This window comes from Arachis hypogaea, chromosome 17 (genome assembly GCF_003086295.3).
Source record: "Arachis hypogaea cultivar Tifrunner chromosome 17, arahy.Tifrunner.gnm2.J5K5, whole genome shotgun sequence".
In the NCBI taxonomy this organism is placed as follows: Eukaryota; Viridiplantae; Streptophyta; class Magnoliopsida; order Fabales; family Fabaceae; genus Arachis; species Arachis hypogaea.
The window spans coordinates 111,962,679-111,968,932 of record NC_092052.1 but is presented as its reverse complement, the minus strand read 5'-3'; the positions used below and the strand labels follow the sequence as shown (position 1 = coordinate 111,968,932).

Here is a 6,254-nt window from a genome sequence, read left to right as displayed (position 1 = left end):
GGCATAAAATATCTAACATAGCAAGACATTAAACATGGTCAGGGACTTTTTCTATCCACATTAAATTTGAAATAGTAAGAGCCATATTAGCTAACTCATGTGCCACTTTATTTTCTTTCCTTTTAACATGACTAAATAAAACAGAGCTAAACTCTTCCATTAGTGCTAGGCTATTAATGATAAAAATACTGAAACAAGTTTTTCTTGGGTTTCTTTGTTTAAGTGCTTTGACCACATTAATACTATCACTATCTAATATAATGCTATTAAAACAACAATCTTTGGCAAAGCTCATCCCTATGTATGCTGCATATGCTTTCGTCTCATGGGCTTCCAAAGAAAAAGGGATAGCCCAAGTTTTAGCACCCAAAATACAATCCATATAATCTGTTGTCATTATTCAACTCTCTCATTATTGTTATTCAGTATTGCAGCGTCTATATTGATTTTCACATGGGTGGTTAGTGGAGCTTTCCATCTTTCTTTCAATTGGAAAACAGGAACTACACTTAATCTGATCTCTTCACCTTGAATTTGTGTTGACCAAAATTCTCACAACTATTCTCATTTCAATTTCCTCCATAATTGGCTTTACGACACCTTCAAAGATAAGAAAATTTCGGGCTCTCCACAATTGGTTCATCAGCATACTGAAGAGTGTTTTGTCTTTTTCTTCAAGTTTTCTAACATCTCCATTATCCACTCCTTTTAGATCTTGCTCTTTTGTTATTTTTATTCTCAGAGAAAAAGGCAAGACAAACCAGAACATTCTAGCGAATTGACAGTTCTTAACGATGTGGCTTTCAGTTCCTTTCTCTGTCCAACACCTTGCACAAATTAGGGTGTGTCTGATTTCTCTACGACACAAATTCTGCTTCGTTAATAGCGATTTGTGCATGAGCCTCCAAATGAGGTTTGCTACTCTGGGTGATTTTTCACAATTTCTTTCAAGCATCTCCTTCCCCACTGTTTGTTACTAGATTGCTAGATTAATTCTGGTATTAGCTTCTAATTCCATGATAAGCTAATTTAACTCTAAATGTGTCATTTCTTGCCTTTTTCCAAATGTATTTATCTGTTTGCTCTCTTTTAGGAATTGAGATCTCCAGTATTTATTGTGCCTCAGAAGGTAGGAATATCTATTGAATTAGTTCTCTATTCCATTCCTTAACCCCTGCCTGCATGAGCTCTGAAACTGTTGAGTGAGGTTCCAAAACCTTTAGGGGATTCCATGTTTTGAAATCATTATGTTTTGGTAACCAAGGATCACCCCAAAGTTTAACTCTCCTTCCATCTCCGATCCTCCAGTAGCCTCCTCTTTCTAAAATAAGTTTCGCTTGCCAAATACTCCTTCACGTGTAACTTAGAGTGAAACCCAGATCAGAGTTTAGGTAACTCTTTCTATTGTAATATTTACTCCCAATCGTTCTTGATGCTAGTGATTTTGGGTTCTTAATAAGCCTCCAACATTGTTTTGCTAGAAGGGCCAAATTGAACACTTCAATGTCTCTGAACTCCAGCCCCTCTTCTTACTTTGACATACACATCTTATCCCATTTAATCCAATTTGTTTTCCTTTTTTCATTCTTCGTCCCCTAATAGAATTTGCTTATCATTGCTCCAATGTGTTGACATCCAATGTGCTGACATAGGCTAGTAGGTAGCTGAAAACATCGCATTATGTAAAAAACCTATTTCTTAGACCTTCCTATAAAAAATAGGAAGTCTAAGGTATTTCGAATGTCTCTTCACGATCTTAATTTCTAGTTTATCTTGAATGATCATTTTATCTGTTAGTGTGTACGTTTCGACTAAAAGATAATTCGAATTTCTCTAGGTTTGTGCATTGTTTCAAAGTCTTTTGGTAGGAAATAAAAACATCCTCCATTTGCTTGAATAGCTTGATCTGACATTTTTGTAAATAAGATAAATCGGCAAAAAAAAAAATTTTGTCTCAGGACAATTCTTTGCAATCTTGATTCTTAGAATTATCTAACTATGCTGTATTTTTATAAGAATACCCAATAAAACCTCAACACAAAAAATAAAGAGATATAGAGATAGTGGATCTCTTTGCCTTGAACCTCTTGTTGGTTGAAAATGCTTGGTCGGGTTCCATTTAGGAGAATTGAAAAATGAAAAGGATGTTGTTACTTGTTAAATAGAATCATATGTAGTGTGTAGTATATAGTATAGTATATATTATATAAATACAAAATCTTTTATTGTCACATGTTGAAAACATCATATAAAAGTTTAATCAACTCGCTTGATGGTTGATTTCAAATTAACAAAACCCTTTTTGTTCTTGCTTTTGCTTGTTTGAATAGTGACTGATTTTGTCTGGCGACTGGTGCGTAAGAGAGTCGCGCAGGAGGGGGTATTATTCTAGAGGCGGGGTCACGTGGAGGAGGAGCAGGGGAAGAGGGAAGAGCGAAGAGAGGAGACGCACGTGCACATGGTTGAGAACTGAGAAACAGAGAAAGAAGCCCCCGGGCGGTTGCGTCTTGCGTGGCGGTTGGAATTGAAATCGGGTGGTGTTTCCCACTCGACGGATCCGGTCTGTACTCACTTCCGTGGCCACTCCCCCCACCTTTCTTCTTCACTCGTAACTGGCGGCGCCTCTCTCTACCCCCTTTCTTCTGCCTGCTGCTTCCTAACCCCCGGCCCCATGGACCTCGATCCTCGTCAATACGAAAACATTGTACGTTTCCACTTCTTTCAACCACAATTTTATTTTTAAGTTATCTTCTCTTGTTATTTATTATCGTTAGTTTTTGGTTTCTTAAGTATTGCTATTTCGTAACCTAAAACCACCCTAGGTCACTCTTTAAACCAACCATTAATCTATGCTCATTCTACTTTCTTTTGGTTTTAATTATTGCTTCTGGACTCGTCTGGAGTGGACTCTACATTACTCTCTGGATTCAATTGATTTTTTCATGGTAAAAATGACACACATGTTACCCAAAGAAAGTTCTTTGTTCCACTTAGATAATTGCATTTTTGTTTAAAGGATTCTCAGGGCTATTATTTGAATCCCTGCACAGTGCATACCCTTAAGGCCTTGTGTTTCCCAATATTTAATTTGGGGATTGAAAATTTTAAAATATAAGGATGAGGATGTTATTCTAATGATGGCATATACTTTATAAGATACTGGGATGGATCAACAATTATGATATCTTATTACATGAATTCTCTTCTCTAAATAAGTTTTGTACAATTTTTTTACCCTCTTGTTATATTATTTTACAGGCTATAAATGATGATGACATCCATAGTATTATTCTGTCATATCTTATACACAATTGCTACAAAGAATCAGTGGAGTCATTCATTGCTTGCACTGGGATGAAGCAGCCAGCAAATTATATGGAGAACATGGAGAAAAGAAAAAGTAGGTTTCTCGGATTATTTGCAATTGTATTACCCTACTGAAAGGATATTGAATTATCCAGTAGTTCTTGACACAGCTACTGTTCTTTAAAATGGCAGCCGTCATTTACCTTAAACACATTTGGACTGTGACCTGTATGATAAGATACGTAGGCTTTTCTTGATATTTTTAATCCTCCTCTCAACCCCCGTCTGGAGTTAGAGGGTGCTAAGGAATGTTCATAACATGTATGAAGTTTATTTCATGTTATTGGAGCCTGTTATAGTCAGTAGATGACTCATCCTTGATGGTTACTGTTCCTTGATTTCAGGAATCTTTCACTTTGCACTAGAAGGAAATGCACTTAAGGCTATTGAGCTTACTGACCAGATGGCGCAGGAAATTTTACAAAATAATAAGGATTTACACTTTGATCTTCTAAGCCTTCATTTTGTGGAGCTCATATGCTCTAGAAAATGGTGAGCAAAGGTTAATTTTGATTCCAAGACAACGTTTTTATAAACTTTCTCTTCTCATAGAATCCTCTTTTTATTGACAGCTCAGAAGCCTTGGAGTTTGCACAGACCAAGTTGAGCCCTTTCGGAAAGGAGAAAAAATACATGGAAAAGCTTGAAGTATGTGTTTTGTATAAATTTCTTTTGATGTATTTGTGCATGGTTAACATTGAATGAACATTAACCACCTGATGTCATAGGACCTCATGGCTCTTCTTGCTTACAAGGACCCAGAGAAGTCCCCAATGTTTCATCTTCTTAGCTTAGAGTATCGACAGCAGGTTGCAGATAACTTGAATCGTGCGATTCTTGGTTGGTCCACTTGACCCCCCCCCCCCCCCCCTTTCCCTTTTTTTTCTTTTTCCTTTTTTCGTTTCTTTTTTTCTTATTCTATTTTATGTAAGTTATACTTCTTTCTTTCTACCCATGTTAATATATATGACTTTTTCGGGTGTATGGTGGTGATTGTCAGAACACTTGAACCTTCCCAGCTACACAGCAAATGGAAAGACTAATACAACAAACTACGGTGGTCAGGCAATGCTTAAATCAAGAGGCTGGCAAGGTATTGGGCATAGCTTGTGTACTATAAGATTTGACATGAATTTACTTCTAAGAAACCATTCGATTGCTCACCTCTTTTTGGCTGAGAACATTGAACATTTTTAACTTGATGTAACCACTTACTCGTGCAAATTTACTAGTAATCAACGATATTCTTTCAATTACTCTTTGCAGGATGGCCCCACACCATTTTCTTTGAAGGATTTCCTCAAAAGTTGATGGAAAATAGTCAAATATCTAAAGGCAAATGAGAGATGAAGCACCTTTACCCTAAGCATTTCTTGCCACATTATTGGATTGGTGTATGGTTTGATCATAGGTTTCAAGTTGTTTTCAATGCTTGCCCATCTATAACATTGGCTGTTGGTAGGCTATCTTGATCTTTGTGATGGGCCCACACTTTTGTCGTGGACGAATGATTTGGGTTGGTAGCAAATTGAGAAAATTCTTGTTTGGAGCAATTGATCTAATATGTGGCCCAATATCACCTGTCATAATTTTCCTTAATTTAGATTATTTTCAATGCATGCTCTGATATTTGATGTAAAATGCATCTGCATTTTTCTTTGAGTTTGCGACAGGATAGGAAAGATAGATTTAAGACAATGTTAGTGCTTGGCTTCAATGCCTCTGTGTTAGAACTTAGAAGTATCAGTGTTGTGGTATGTTTCTTATATATGTGCATGGAGGGAATGGATGCTATCATGTGAAAGTTTCATATGACTTTCTCACTTGTTAATTTTTTATTATTTTAGTTAAATATATACAATGAATTCCTTTATTTGGATATAAATTTGCTTTATCTTTACTATAGTTGAAATTTGAAAATAACCTTCTTTTTACCACATGATAATTAAACGAATTGAATTGAGGGTTTGAAGCATTTTATGTTATGATGCTATGTCTTATGAGATAAAGCATTGCCCTTTTTATAGTTGTTACAGGCTCCTAGTTCTTCACCAACCCAGGGTCGGTTGGAACATAGTTTGGATTAGCCTATAAGTTTCCGCTGATTTTGGTCCATACCTGCAATATGCAATATAGTAGTATATATATATCTTCTGTTAAATATTATATATACGTAATTTGTTCAGTGTTGGGACTTGCATGCAATTAAAGCGACGCCATTTTAATAGTCCCATAATCCAATAATCCGTATGTGATGTGTCTTCATGTGTTCAATTTTATGCGAGTTGTAGCTTGGTGACGTTGGTCCAGAATACCAGCCATATTTAACTTTTACAAGTTGAATATAAATATGATATGTTTGTTAACGCCATATATAGATTATAGACTTGGGACTTCCATACATATGCATATGCGTTGTGTTTCATGTGAATCCATAACATAACATGAACATTTACCATGCATGGTTCCTGCTTGCATGCATTGGGAAGTTGGGGAATTGGATATGGCGCTTATACAAATAATTAAATTAGGTGATGAACATAACTCCAAAGAGGTTATGGAGTTTGTTGGAACTGCACCCTTATTATCTTGCTGACACACTATCCCCCCACCCGTCCTTTCGCCCTTTTTTTCTTGATTCTATTCTATCCTTCTATTGTAGATATTCACTTCTCTTGCTATTTATTAATAATAATTGCTTCCACTCTACCGAAATTCAAAACATTATCCATCCATTCATAGTACTCCTGTTATTTAAGACACTCAAATTTTAAAAATTTGTTACATTTACAATTTAATATACTTAAAAAAAATTGTGTTTAAATGTAATAATGTATTAATATTTGAGTTTAATTTTAATGTAATGATAATGTAAAATATTTTATACA

The 6,254-nt window shown here is 35.6% G+C and overlaps 1 pseudogene; it reads left to right on the top strand.

The window, feature by feature from the left end:
* The first annotated feature begins 1,015 nt into the window (after positions 1–1,015).
* LOC112765349 (uncharacterized) lies at positions 1,016–5,251 on the top strand (annotated as a pseudogene).
* The last annotated feature ends 1,003 nt before the right edge of the window (positions 5,252–6,254 follow it).